The sequence below is a fragment of the Monodon monoceros genome, unplaced genomic scaffold (genome assembly GCF_005190385.1).
Source record: "Monodon monoceros isolate NGI ecotype Baffin Bay Population unplaced genomic scaffold, NGI_Narwhal_1 Super_Scaffold_18, whole genome shotgun sequence".
In the NCBI taxonomy this organism is placed as follows: domain Eukaryota; kingdom Metazoa; phylum Chordata; class Mammalia; order Artiodactyla; family Monodontidae; genus Monodon; species Monodon monoceros.
In genome coordinates, this window is record NW_021703774.1 from 86,063,237 (window position 1) to 86,079,476 (window position 16,240).

The 16,240-nt window shown below is 41.1% G+C and overlaps 1 protein-coding gene across 1 annotated transcript in view; it reads right to left on the reverse strand.

The window, feature by feature from the left end:
• FAM102B (family with sequence similarity 102 member B) overlaps positions 1-16,240 on the reverse strand; it is a 102,997-nt gene that overhangs the window by 12,359 nt on the left and 74,398 nt on the right. The gene's annotated exons all lie outside the window — the stretch shown is intronic.

Below are 16,240 nucleotides of genomic sequence, written 5' to 3' on the forward strand. Positions count from 1 at the left end.
GACATCCTTAATCTTTTGAGTTGGTTACTGAGAGGAAAATCACATCTTCCTAGAGACTATCCCTTGGTCACCTGAAATAAAACAGGAAGGCGACTGAAGGGGGATCATGAAGTTGATCCACTATGTGGCAATTCTTAAAATCTTACTGTATTAGTTCAATACAGGTCCTTGGGAATATAGACATTTAAGACTGCCATTAAACCTACTTAATTGATAGATTATTCCTATCCCAGGGTCTCCTAAATTTCAAAACTACATATCCTACTGGAATATGCAGGATATTTATCCTGCAAGTTTTTGTCCAACTAAACTCATACTCTTTCCCCAAATCTGTTTTCTTCCTATATTCCCCTTCTCTGTGAATGCCATTATAATCCAAAAGTCACCAAAACTAGAATCCTAGATATTGCCTCTGTCTCCACACAAAAACTATTAGAACAAATAAATGAATTCAAAGGTAGCAGGATACAAGATTAATATACAGAAATCAGTTGCATTTCTTTACACTAACAATGAAATACAGGAAAGAGAAAGTGGAAAAAAAATCCCGTTTAAAACTGGCTAAAAAGAAAAACAATAAAAACAACCCTAGGAATAAATTTAACCAAAGAGGTGAACGACTTATATGCTGAAAACTATAAACACTGATAAAGGAAACTGAAGATGATTCAAAGAAATGGAAAGACATCCCATGCCCTTGGATTGGAAGAATATTGTTAAGATGGCCATACTACCCAAAGCGATCTACAGATTTAAAGCAATCCCTATCAAAATACCCATGATATTTTCTTTCTTTTTTTTAATGGATTTTTTTAAAAGTTAATTAATTTTTTTGAATTTTATTTATTTTATACAGTAGGTTCTTATTAGTTATCTATTTTATACATATTAGTGTATATATGTCATCCCAATTTCCCATTTCATCCCACCACCACCCACCCTGCTTTCCCCGCTTGGTGTCCATATGTCTATTCTCTACATCTGTGTCTCTATTTCTGCCTTGCAAACCAGTTCATCTCATTTTTCTAGATTCCACATATATGCGTTAATATATATTTGTTTTTCTGACTTACTTCACTCTGTATGACAGTCTCTAGGTCCACCCATGTCTCTACAAATGACCCAATTTCGTTCCTTTTTATGGCTGAGTAATATTCCACTGTATATGTGTACCACATCTTCTTTATCCATTTGTCTGTCGATGGGCATTTAGTTTGCTTCCATGACCTGGCTATTGCAAAGAGTGCTGCAATGAACATTGGGGTGCATGTGTCTTTTTGAATTATGAGTTTCTCTGGGTATATGCCCAGTAGTGGGATTGCTGGGTCATATGGCAGTTCTATTTTTAGTTTTTTAAGGAACCTCCATACTGTTCTCCATAGTGGCTGTATCAATTTACATTCCCACCAACAGTGCAAGAGGGCTCCCTTTTCTGCATTGGGTCTTCGTTGCTGTGCACAGGCTTTCTGTAGTTGTGGTGAGCAGGGGCTACTCTTTGTTGCGGTGTGCAGGCTTCTCATTGCGGTGGCTTCTCTTGTTGCAGAGCATGGGCTCTAGGTGTGTGGGCTTCAGTAGTTGTGGCATGGGCTTAGCAGTTGTGGCTCGCAGGCTCTAGAGCACAGGCTCAGTGGCTGTGCTGCATGGGCTTAGTTGCTCTGCAGCATGTGGGATATTCCTGGACCAGGGTTAGAACCTATGTCCCCTGCATTGGAAAGCAGATTCTTAACCACTGCACCACCAGGGCAGTCCCACCCATGACATTTTCCACAGAACTAGAACAAATGCTCCTAAAATTTATATAGAACCACAAAGACCCAGAATTGCCAAAGTGATCCTGTGAAAAAAGAACAAAGGTGAAGGCATAACCCTTCCAGACTTCAGACTATACTACAAAGCTATAGTAATCAAAACAGTGTGGTACTGGCACAAAAACAGATATACAGATTTAATGGAACAGAATGGAGAGCCAGAAATAAACCCACACACTTATAGTCAATTAACCTATGACAAAGGAGACAACAACATATGATGGAGAAAAGGCAGTCCCTTCAACAAGTGGTGTTGGGAAAGCTGGACAGCTACATGTAATCAATGAAATTAGAATACTGCCTCACACCATACACAAAAATAAACTCAAAATGGTTTAAAGACCTAAATATAAGACATGATGCCATAAAACTCCTAGAAGAGAACATAGGCAAAACATTCTCTGACTTAATAAGCACCCCAAAGTTCATAGCAGCACTATTCACAATAGCCAAGACATGGGAACAACCCAAGTGCCCATCAACAGATGACTGGCTTAAGAAGACGTGGTGTACATATACATATACATATACATACACATATATATATATATATATATATATATATATATATATAAAATGGAAAATTACTCAGCCATAAAAATGAAATACTGCCATATGCAGCAACATGGATGAACTTGGAGAATATTACACTTACTGAAGTAAGTCAGACAAAGACTAACATTATATCATTTAAATGTGGAGTCAAAAAAATAATACAATGAATCTATATACAAAACAGAAAGAGACTCACAGACATAGAAAACAAATTTATGGTTACCAAAGGGGAAAGGGAGGGATAAATTAGGAGTATGGGATTAACAGACACAAACTACTATACATTAAATAGATAAGCATCAAGAATTTATTGTATAGCACAGGGAATTATATACAATATCTAATAATAACCTATAATGGAAAATAATATGAAAAAATATACATAACTGAAGCACTCTGCTGTATACCTGAAACTAACACAATATTGTAAATCAATTATACTTCGATAAAAAAAAAAAAAAGGAGTTCCCTGGTGGCCTAGTGGTTAGGATTTCACGCTTTCACTGCCATGGCCCTGCAAGCCGCATGGCATGGACCACAAAAAAAAAAAAAAAAAAAGTCACCAAAACTAGAATTCTAGATATTGCCTCTGTGTCCTTCCTATTCACTTTCCTTCATATCCAATTAATTTCCACACCCCGCAGATTCTCTCTTAACATTTTTTTTTTTTTTTTTTTTGTGGTACGCAGGCCTCTCACTGTTGTGGCCTCTCCCGTTGCGGAGCACAGGCTCAGCGGCCATGGCTCATGGGCCCAGCTGCTCCACGGCGTGTGGGATCATCCCGGACCGGGGCACGAACCCATGTCCCCTGCATCGGCAGGTGGACTCTCAACCACTGCGCCACCAGGGAAGCCCTCTCTCTTAATATTTTTCCTATTCATGATCTCTTCTCTGCCTCCACCAATTAATTGAGTTTGGCCTTTGTACCTGGATGAGTGCAAGAGTCTCCTAGCTAGTCTGCCTACCTGTATTCCATGCTACTCTTACTGTGGTCTTTCTGAATGTGCATATGAACATGTTACTGTCTGATTTAAAACACTTCAATAGTAGGGGACCTTAAAGATGGCAGAGGAGTAAGACATGGAGATCACCTTCCTCCCCACAAATACATCAGAAATACATCTACACGTGGAACAACTCCTACAGAACACCTACTGAACGCTGGCAGAAGACCTCAGACCTCCCAAAAGGCAAGAAACTCCCCACGTACTGGGTAGGGCAAAAGAAAAAAGAAAAAACGGAGACAAAAGAATAGGGACAGGACCTGCACCAGTGGGAAGGAGCTGTGAAGGAAGAAAAGTTTCCACACACTAGGAAGCCCCTTAGCGGGTGGAGACTGCGGGTGGCAGAGGGGGAAAGCTTCAGCGCCACGGAGGAGAGCGCAGCAACAGGGGTGCGGAGGGCAAAGCAGAGAGATTCCCGCACAGAGGACCGGTGCCGACCAGCACTCACCAGCCTGAGAGGCTTGTCTGCTCACCTGCTGGGACGGGAGGGGGCTGGGAGCTGAGGCTTGGGCTTTGGAGGTCAGATCCCAGGGAGAGGACTGGGGTTGGCTGCGTGAACACAGCCTGAATGGGGCTAGTGCACCACAGCTAGCCGGGAGGGAGTCTGGGAAAAAGTCTGGACCTGCAGAAGAGGCAAGAGACCATTGTTTCAGGGTGCACGAGGAGAGGGGATTCCTTCCCTGTCTGCCCACAGAAGGCAGAGCACCGCCTAAATGAGCTTCAGAGATGGGCGTGAGCCACGGCTATCAGCTCGGACACCAGAGACAAGCATGAAATGCTAATGCTGCTGCTGCAGCCACCAAGAAGCCTGTGTGTAAGCGCAGGTCACTATCCACACACACCCCCCAGGAGCCTGTGCAACACGCCGCTGCCAGGAACCTGTGAGAACACAAGGCGCACCTCAGGCTGCTGAAACATCATACTCGCCTCTGCCTCCACAAGCTCGCCCCGCATTCCAATTATAACTACCATACCCCTCCCTCCCCCCGGCCTGAGGGAGCCAGAGCCCCCTGATCAGCTGCTCCTTTAACCCCACCCTGTCTGGGCGGGAACAGATGCCCGAGGGCGGCCAGAACCAAAGCTGAACCCCAGGAGCTGTGTGAACAAAGAAGAGAAAAGGAAATCTCCCCCAGGAGCCTCAGGAGCGGCAGATTAAATCCCCACAATCAACTTGATGCACCCTGCATCAAACCTTAATAGACAACGAACCATCCCAAAATTGAGGCAGTGGACTTTGGGAGCAACTGTAGATTTGGGGTCTGCTGTCTGCGACTGATTTTTATGTTTATCTTACGATAGTTTTTAGTGCTTGTTATCATTGGTGGATTTGTTTATTGGTTTGGTTGCTCTTTTTTTTCATTATTATTATTTTAAAAATACTTTTATTTTAATAATTTTCTTTTCTTTCTTTTTTTCTCCCTTTCTTCTGAGCCGTGTGGCTGACAGGGTCTTGGTGTTCCGCCTTGGTGTCAGGCCTGAGCCTCTGAGGTGGGAGAGCCGAGTTCAGGATATTGGATCACCAGAGACCTCCCAGCCCCATGTAATATCAATCAGTGAGAGCTCTCCCAAAGATCTCTGTCTCAATGCTAAGACCCAGCTCCACCCAATGGCCGGTAAGTTCCAGGGCTGGATGTCCCATGCAAATCAACTAGCAAGACAGGAACACAACCCCACCCATTAGCAGAGAGGCTGCCTAAAATCATACTAAGTTCACAGACATCAGAAAACACACCACCAGACGTGGCCCTGCCTACCAGAAAGACAAGATACAGACCCACCTACCAGAATACAGGCACCAGTCCCCTCCACCAGGAAGCTTACACAACTCACTGAATCAACCTCACCCACTGGGGGCAGAGACCAAAAACAAAAGGAACTACGAACCTGCAGCCTGCGAAAAGGAAACCCCAAACACGGCAAGGTAAAGAAAATGAGAAGACAGAAAAACACACAGCAGATGAAGGAGCAAGATAAAAACCCACCAGACCAAACAAATGAAGAGGAAATAGGCAGTCTACCTGAAAAAGAATTCAGAGTAATGATAGTAAGGATGATCCGAAATCTTGGAAATAGAATAAATACCAGAAACGTTTAACAAGGACCTAGAAGAACTAAAGAGCAAACAAACAGTGATGAACAACACAATAAATGAAATTAAAAATTCACTAGAAGGAATCAATAGCAGAATAACTGAGGCAGCAAAATGGAAAAGTGACCTGGAAGATAAAATAGTGGAAATAACTACTGCACAGCAGAATAAAGAAAAAAGAATGAAAAGAACTGAGGACACTCTCAGAGACCACTGGGACAAATTAAATGCACCAACATTTGATTTATAGGTGTCCCAGAAGAACGAGAAAAAGAAAGGGTCTGAGAAACTATTTGAAGAGATTATAGTTGAAAATTTCCCTAACATAGGAAAGGAAATAGTCAATCAAGTCCAGGAAGTGCAGAGAGTTCCATACAGGATATTTGCAAGGAGAAACATGCCAAGACATATAATAATTAAACTATCAAAAATTAAATACAAAGAAAAAATATTAAAAGCAGCAAGGGAAAAGCAACAAATAACATACAAGGGAATCCCCATAAGGTGAACAGCTGATCTTTCAGCAGAAACTCTGCAAGCCGGAAGGGAGTGGCAGGACACATTTAAAGTGATGAAAGGGCACTATGAGGAACAGTATGGAGGTTCCTTAGAAATCTAACAATAAAACTACCATACGACCCAGCAATCCCACTAGTGGGCATATACTCTAAGAAAATCATAATTCAAAAAGAGCCATGGCCCACAATGTTCACTGCAGCTCTATTTACAATACTCAGGACATGGAAGCAACCTAAGTGTCCATCGACAGAAGAATGGATAAATCAGAACTGGCACATATATACAATGGAATATTACTCAGCCATAAAAAGAAACGAAATTGAGTTATTTGCAGTGAGGTGGATGGACCTAGAGACTGTCATAAAGAGTGAAGTAAGTCAGAAAGAGAAAAACAAATACCGAAGGCTAACACAAAAAAAAAGGTTCTGAAGAACCTAGGGGCAGGACAGGAATAAAGACACAGACTTAGAGAATGGACCTGAGGACACGGGGAAGGGGAAAGGCAAGCTGGGACGAAGTGAGAGAGTGGCATGGACATATATACACTACTAAATGTAAAACAGATAGCTAGTGGGAAGCAGCTGCATAGCACAAGGAGATCAGCTCGGTTCTTTGTGTCCACCTAGACGAGTAGAATAGGGAGGGTGGGACGGAGACATATGAGGGAGGGGATATGGGGATATATGTATATGTACAGCTGATTCACTTTGTTATATAGCAGAAACTAACACACCATTGTAAAGCAATTACATTTCAATAAAGATGTTAAAAAAATAAAGTGATGAAACCAAGATTAAAAAAAATAAAGTGATGAAACCAAGATTACCCAGCAAGGATCTCATTCAGATTCAATGGAAAAATTAAAACCTTTACAGACAAGCAAAAGCTAAGGGAATTCAGCACCACCAAACCAGCTTTACAACAAATGCTAAAGGAACTTCTCTAGGCAGGAAACACAAGAGAAGGAAAAGACCTACAATAACAAACCCAAAGCAATTAAGAAAATGGACATAGGAACATACATATTGATAACTACCTTAAATGTAAATGGATTAAATGCTCCAACCAAAAGACACAGACTGGCTGAATGGATACAAAAACAAGACCCGTACATATGCTGTCTACAACAGACTCACTTCAGACGTAGGGACACATACAGACTGAAAGTGAGGGGATGGAAAAAGATATTCTATGCAAATAGAAATCAAAAGAAAGCTGGAGTAGCAATTTTCATATCAGACAAAACAGACTTTAAAATAAAGACTATTACAAGAGACAAAGAAGGACACTACATAATGATCAAGGGATCAATCCAAGAAGAAGATATAACAATTGTAAATATTTATGCAACAAACATAGGAGCACCTCAATACAGAAGGCAAATGCTGACAGCCATAAAAGGGGAAATCGACAGTAACATAATAATAGTGGGAACTTTAACACCCCACTATCATCAATGGATAGAACATCAAAATGAAAATAAATAAGGAAACACAAGCTTTAAATGACACATTAAACAAGATGGACTTCATTGATATTTATAGGACATTCCATCCAAAAACAACAGAATATACTTTCTTCTCAAGTGCTCATGAACATTCTCCAGGATAGATCAAATCCTGAGTCACAAATCAAACCTCAGTAAATTTAAGAAAACTGAAATCATATCAAGTAACTTTTCCAACCACAACACTATGAGACTAGACACTAGATATCAATTACAAGAAAAAAAATGTAAAAAATTACAAACGCATGGAGGCTAAATAATATGCTACTAAATAACCAAGAGATTACTGAAGAAATCAAAGAGGAAACCAAAAAATACCTTAAAAAAAATGACAATGAAAACACGACAACCCAAAACCTATGGGATGCAGCAATAGCAGTCCTAAGAGGGAAATTTAGAGCAAAACAATCCTACTTCAAGAAACAACAAAAACCTCAAATAAACAACCTAACCTTACATCTAAAGCAATCAGAGAAAGAGGAACAAGAAAACCTCAAAGTTAGCAGAAGGAAAGAAATCATAAAGAGCAGATCAGAAATAAATGAAAAAAAAATGAAGGAAACAACAGCAAAGATCAGTAAAACTAAAAGCTGGTTCTCTGAGAAGATAAACAAAATTGATAAACCATTAGCCAGACTCATCAAGAAAAAAAGGGAGAAGACTCAAATCAATAGAACTAGAAATGGAAAAGGAGAAGTAACAACTGACACTGCAGAAATACAAAGGATCATGAGAGATTACTACAAGCAACTATATGCCAATAAAATGGACAACCTGGAAGAAATGGACAAATTCTTAGAAAAGTCCAACCTTCCGACACCGAACCAGGAAGAAACAGAAAATATAAACAGACCAATCACAAGCACTGAAATTGAAACTGTGATTAAAAATCTTCCAAGAAACAAAAGCCCAGGACCAGATGGCTTCACTGGCAAATTCTATCAAACACTTAGAGAAGAGCTAACACCTTTCCTTCTCAAACTCTTCCAAAATACAGCAGAGGGAGGAACACTCCCAAACTCATTCTATGAGACCACGATCACCCTGATAACCAAACCAGACAAAGATGTCACAAAAAAAGAAAATTCCAGGCCAATATCACTGATGAACACAGATGCAAAAATCCTCAACAAAATACTAGCAAACAGAATCCAACAGCACATTAAAAGGATCATACCCCATAATCAAGTGGGGTTTATCCTAGGAATGCAAGGATTCTTCAATATATGCAAAGCAATCAATACACCATATTAACAAACTGAAGGATAAAAAACATATGATAATCTCAATTGATTCAGGAAAAGCTTTTGACAAAATTCAACACTCATTTATGATAAAAACTCTCCAGAAAGTAGGCATAGAGGGAACCTACCTCAACATAATAAAGGCCATATACTACAAACCCACAGCCAACATTGTTCTCAATGGTGAAAAACTGAAACCATTTCATCTAAGATCAGGAACAAGACAAGGCTGCCAATCTCACCACTATTATTCAACATGGTTTTGGAAGTTTTGGCCATAGCAATCAGAGAAGAAAAAGAAATAAAAGGAATCCAAATCGGAGAATAAGAAGTAAAACTGTCCCTGTTTGCAGATGACATAATACTATACATAGAGAATGCTGAAGATGATACCAGAAAACTACTAGAGCTAATCAATGAATTTGGTAAAATAGAAGGATACAAAATTAATGCACAGAAATCTCTTGCATTCCTATACATGAATGATGAAAAATCTGAAAGAGAAATTAAGGAAACACTCCCATTTACCATTGCAACAAAAAGAATAAAATACCTAGGAATAAACCTACCTAAGGAGACAAAAGACCTGCATGTAGAAAACTATAAGATACTGATGAAAGAAATTAAAGATGATACAAACAGATGGAGAGATATACCATGTTCTTGGACTGGAAGAATAAACATTGTGAAAAACACTATACTACCCAAAGCAATCTAAAGATTCAGTGCAATCCCTATCAAACTACCAATGGCATTTTTCGCGAACTAGAACAAAAACTTGCACAATTTGTATGGAAATACTAAGGACCCCAAATAGCCAAAGCAATCCTGAGAAAGAAAAACGGAGCTGGAGGAATCAGGTTCCCTAATTTTAGACTATACTACAGAGCTAGAGTAATCAAGACAGTATGGTACTGGCACAAAAACAGAAATATAGATCAGTGGAACAGAATAGAAAGCCCAGAGATAAACTCATGCACATATGGTCACCTTATCTTTGATAAAGGAGGCAAGAATACACAATGGAGAAAAGACAACCTCTTCAGTAAGTGGTAATGGGAAAACTGGACAGCTAAATGTAAAAGAATGAAATTAGAACACTCCCTAACACCATACACAAAAATAAACTCAAAATGGATGAAAGACCTAAATGTAAGGCCAGACACTATCAAACTCTTAGAGGAAAACATAGGCAGAACACTCTATGACATAAATCACAGCAAGATACTTTTTGACCCACCTCCTAGAGAAATGGAAATAAAAACAAAAATAAACAACTGGGACCTAATACAACTTAAAAGCTTTTGCACAGCAAAGGAAAACATAAACAAGATGAAAAGACAACCCTCAGAATGGTAGAAAATATTTGTAAATGAAGTAACTGATAAAGTATTAATCTCCATAATATACAATCAGCTTATCCAGCTCAATATCAAAAAAACAAATAACCCAATCCAAAAACGGGCAGAAGACCTAAATAGACATTCCTCCAAAGAAGATATACAGATTGCCAACAAACACATGAAAGGATGCTCAACATCACTGATCGTTAGTTAAATGCTAATGAAAACCACAATGAGGTATCAACTCACATCAGTCAGAATGGCCATCATCAAAAAATCTACAAACAGTAAATGCTGTAGAGGGTGTGGAGGAAAGGGAACCCTACTGCACTGTTGGTGGGAATGTAAATTGATACAGCCACTATGGAGAAGAGTAGGGAGGTTCCTTAAAAAACTAAAAATACAACTACCATATGACCCAGCAATCCCACTAATGGGCATATACCCTGAGAAAACCATAATTCAAAAAGAGACATGTACCACAATGTTCACTGCAGCACTATTTACAATAGCCAGGACATGGGAGCAACCTAAGTGTCCATCGACAGATGAATGGATAAAGAAGATGTGGCACATATATACAATGGAATATTACTCAGCCATAAAGAGAAATGAAATTGAACTATTTGTAGTGAGGTGGATGGACCTAGAGTCTGTCATACAGAGTGAAGAAAGAAAGAGAAAAACAAATACCGTATGCTAACACATATATATGGAATCTTAAAAAAAAAAAAAAAAAGGCTCTGATGAACCTAGGGGCAGGACAGGAATAAAGACGCAGACTTAGAGAATGGACCTGAGGACACAGGGAGGGGGAAGGGTAAGCTGGGACGAAGTGAGAGAGTGGCATGGACATATATACACTACCAAATGTAAAATAGATAGCTAGTGGGAAGCAGCCGCACAGCACAGGGAGATCAGCTCGGTGCTTTGTGACTACCTAGAGGGGAGGGATAGTGAGGGTGGGAGGGAAACACAAGAGGTAGGGGATATGGGGATATATGTATACATATAGCTGATTTACTTTGTTATATAGCAGAAACTAACACAACATTGTAAAGCAATCATGCTCCAATAAAGATGTCAAAAAACAAACAAAAACTGCTTCAATAGCTTCCTATGGGATAAAGCTCAAAGTCCTCAGAATGGCAATACAAGGCCCTTTGCAGTCTGGCCTAGACCTACCTCTTCAATTACCAAAATGCATATTTTTAAACAATGTCAAACAGCTTGGTGAAAAACCTCCTGCATTCAATATTCTGTAAGAAATACTAACATGTAAAGGACATACACTTACAAAGAATGGAGTCTGTAGTCACAGTCACTAATCACTGATGGCGATGCATTCCTGCCTGTCTAAATTCTTATTTTTACTCTTTTGGCCATGCCGCATGGCTTGTGGGATCTTAGTTCTGTGACCAGGGATTGAAGCCGGGGCCACAGTAGTGAAAGCACCCAGTTCTAACCACTGGACGGCCAGGGAACCTCCCTAAATTCTTATCTTTCTAATGCCACTACCTTTTGTTTTTCCTTTCACAGCTGGCCTGATTACAGTGTCTCCAACCATCTACCTCTTAGACCTGTTTTCCAGCCCTTCAGAACCCCCCGCCCCGTGTGGCCTCTTCCCTTTCTCCCTCTCCATCAGTCTCCCTCTGGCTCCGCTCTTCCCTGTCCAGCCTGACTTCACAGCCATATCACTTTGAGCAATACCTTCAGTTTGGAGCTACTCATTCTGCAGTCTCAAAAAATCTGAAGAACCCCAACCCCTTGATAATTTCAGCCATCTGTACAAACTGATCTAACACTGGGGCAACTAAGCATTATGGAGAAAATTCATTAACCACAGGGACTGATATTAAGGCAAATTTAGGATCTAAAACTTTAGCAAATTTAGAATTTGAAATCTCCTAACAGCTATTAGGAAATATCTCCTAACAGCTATTAGGAGAAATCTCCTAATCTCCTAACAGCTATTAGGAGAAATCTCCTAACAGCTACTAGGAGAATTTCAAATTGTTGAATAAATAATCACTGAGTGCCTATCACGTGCCACTTTTTTATTCTATTATCCCTTTTGTTCTGAAAATGTTTTTATATTTCTTATCAGAAATTGTTTAATGTAGTTCAATTTCAGAATGAAAGGGATGGGATTATTTTAATTTCATGTAATGTTAAGAGTATGTGAAAAATGACCTCCTAAAATGACACTACTACTTACTTGGCATTTCATAAATATTCTCTCCATGCCCTGTAACAATGCTATAAACTTGTGCAAGCTGTTTTCTCTTCCTGGAATGTCTCTACCCACCTCTCCTGCTTAGTGATTTCCTATTCATCCTTTAAAACTTAGCTCAGTGTCACCCCCTCAGTGAAGACTTTCCTGGCTTTCAAGGAAGAGTAGTTAAGGACTCTCCTCTATGCCTCAGTAACATCATATGTTGTGCCTCTGTCTCCCATATAAATAGTGAATCCTTCAGAGCAGGGGGTTGGTCTTATTGAGTTTGGTAAACGTTAGCAAAGGGTAGGCGATCTATGCACATGTACTGAATGAGAGAAAACTGGGGAGTTGGACAAATTAGTTCTGTAACCTCTGAGCCTCAATGTTCTCACACCACAGAGTTGTTTCAAGAATTAAATTGGGACACAGTAATATTCATTAAATCATTTTGACAAGTGGTAATTTCCTCCTTTCTAGAATATGAACGCTCCAGAATCCTAGATATTCAAGAGAGTATATCATCCCTAGATCTGCTTTACCACAAAATCATTAAATGCCAGTACCTATAATTTCTCCTTTAAAATATCCTTTTCATAGGCATTAGTGGTTGGCTTTCTCTTCAGAGTCAGCTTCATTCTTTTTGAGAGCTGCTGGGTATTTGACAAATTGTAGAGAACTATAAAGCGGAGTTTAGGGCAAGTGGTTAGAGGCTGACTTACCAGCTGTCTTCTTCATAAGTACGGGCTTTAGTATAAAATTTGTGTTTCTGAAAAATTGTTCGATCTAAGTCACAGATCTGTTCATAGAATATCAAAACTAGAATTTAACTCAGAGTGCTAAGAATCTGCTACAGTCTTGTCTGTTTCTCTGGAAGGTTTTTGAAAACTTGTATCATGAAAAATTAAAAGACAGACAAAAGCAGAGAGAAGAGTACAATGACTCTCTCCAGCAGTTATTTACATCTTTGTCTTATAGACAAATACTCAATCAAGTCCCTCAATTGCTCTGTGCTTTAGGGTCCTCATCAGTAAAAAGTGAACTTGCATTATACTCATACCTTAAAAACTGGGCCCTTGGCAGTGAAAGCATGGAGTTCTAACCACTGGACCGCCAGGGAATTCCCAAGTACTGTGATTTTACATATTTGATATACACTGAAATACAACCTGGTAAATAGAATTTACTTTTTACACCAGCAGTTCAAACATTTTTCTATTCAATCCATACTCAGTAAGTACACGGATGTTAGAGCTGTCCCTTTTCTACTGACAGTTGCACAATTTCAGATACTCAAAGAAAAGAGAAAACAAATATTGGGAGTTTGATTCTCCTGAGAAATACTTTCACGTTTCTGGGGATTAGGTAAAGTTCGTTTATTTTAATGAGTTATAAAAGTCTTTCTCTAGCCACCCCGCTGTGTGTGAATGGGTTGTGCTGGGGATTCTTAGCTCTGATGCAGGGGATTTGCTTAGTCCTTTGAGCCCCCTGAGGAGAGGTGACATGGAGAGCAGATAATCAGCATGCAGCGCTGAGATGAGCTGCATATGGGATAGATTATAAAACGGCACAGGACAGACCTTCAAGATGGCACAGGAGTGAGACGTGGAGATCACCTTCCTCCCACAAATACATCAGAAATACATCTACATGTGGAACAACTCCTACAGAACACCTATTGAACGCTGGCAGAAGACCTCAGACTTCCCAAAAGGCAAGAAACTCCCCCACGTACCTGGGTAGGGCAAAAGAAAAAATAATAAACAGAGACAAAAGGATAGGGACGGGACCTGCACCAGTGGGAGGGAGCTGTGAAGGAGGAAAGGTTTCCACACATTAGGAAGCCCCTTCGCGGGCGGAGACTGCGGGTGGCGGAGGGGGGAAGCTTCGGAGCCGCGGAGAGCGCAGCAACAGGGGTGCGGAGGGCAAAGCGGAGAGATTCCCGCACAGAGGATTGGTGCCGACCGGCACTCACCAGCCCGAGAAGCTTGTCTGCTCACCCGCTGGGGCGGGCGGGTCTGGGAGCTGAGGCTCGGGCTTCGGAGGTTGGATCCCTGGGAGAGGACTGGGGTTGGCAGCGTGAACACAGCCTGAAGGGGGCTAGTGCGCCACAGCTAGCCGGGAGGGAGTCCAGGAAAAAGTGTGGAGCTGCCAAAGAGGCAAGAGACCATTGTTTCGGGGTGCACGAGGAGAGGGGATTCAGAACACTGTCTAAATGAGCTCTATAGATGGGCACAAGCCACAGCTATCAGCGCGGCCACCAGAGACGGGCATGAGACGCTAAGGCTGCTGCTGCAGCCACCAAGAAGCCTGTGGGCAAGCACAGGTCACTATCTACACCTCTCCTCCCGGGAGCCTGTGCAGCCTGCCACTGCCAGGGTCCCGTGACCCAGGGACAACTTCCCTGGGAGAACACATGGTGCACCTAAGGCTGGTGCAACGTCACACTGATCTCTGCCGCCACAGGCTCACCCCGCATTCCGTACCCCTCCCTCCACTCTGGCCTGAGGGAGCCAGAGCCCCCGAATCAGCTGCTCCTTTAACCCTGTCCTGTCTGAGCGAAGAACAGACGCCCTCAGGCGACCTACACGCAGAGGCGGGGCCAAATCCAAAGCTGAACCCCAGGAGCTGTGCGAACAAAGAAGAGAAAGGGAAATCTCTCCCAGCAGCCTCAGGAGCAGAGGATTAAATCTCCACAATCAACTTGATGTACCCTGCATCTGTGGAATACCTGAATAGACAACGAGTCATCCCAAAATAGAGGCAGTGGACTTTGGGAGCAATGATATATTTTTCCCTTTTTCTCTTTTTGGGAGTGTGTATGTGTATGCTTCTTTGTGTGCTGTCTGTATAGCTTTGCTTTTACCATTTGTCCTAGGGTTCTGTCTTTCCGTTTTTTTTCTTTTTAAGTATAGTTTTTAGCGCTTGATATCATTGATGGATTTGTTTTTTGGTTTGGTTGCCCTCTTCTTTCATTTTCTTTATTACTTTAAAATTATTTTTAAATAAATTTTTATTTTTTTATTTTAATAACTTTATTTTTTTCTTTCTTTCTTTCTTTTTTGCTCCCTTGTCTTCTGAGCAATGCAGCTGACAGGGTCTTGGTGCTCTGGCTGGGTGTCTGGCCTGTGTCTCTTGAGGTGGGAGAGCCAAGTTCAGGACATTGGTCCACCAGAGACCTCTCAGCTCCACATAATATCAAACGGCAAAAGCTCTCCCAGAGATCTCCATATCAACGCTAAGACCCAGCTCCACTCAACGGCCAGCAAGCTACAGTGCTGGACACCCTAGGCCAAACAACTAGCAAGACAGGAACACAACCCCACCCATCAGCAGAGAGGCTGCCTAAAAGCACAATAAGGTAACAGACACCCCAAAACACACCACTGGACGTGGTCCTGCCCACCAGAAAGACAAGATCCAGCCTCATCCACCAGAACACAGGCACTAGTCCTCTCCCCCAGGAAGCCTACACAACCCGCAGAACCAACCTTAGCCACTGGGGGCAGACACCAAAAACAACGGGAACTACGAACCTGCAGCCTGCGAAAAGGAGACCCCAAACACAGTAAGTTAAGCAAAATGAGAGATGGAGGAACACAGAGCAGATGAAGGAGCAAGGTAAAAACCCAACAGACCAAACAAATGAAGAGTAAATAGGCAGTCTACCTGGAAAAGAATTCAGAGTAATGACAATAAAGATGATCCAAAATCTTGGGAAAAGAATAGAGAAAATACAAGAAACATTTAACAAGGACCTAGAAGAACTAAACAGCAAACAAACAATGATGAACAACACAATAAATGAAATTAAAAATTCTCTAGAAGGGATCAATAGCAGAATAACTGAGGCAGAAGAACAGATAAGTGACCAGGAAGATAAAATAGGGCAAGTAACTACCACAGAGCAGAATAAAGAAACGAGAATGAAAAGAATTGAGGACAGTCTCAGAGAC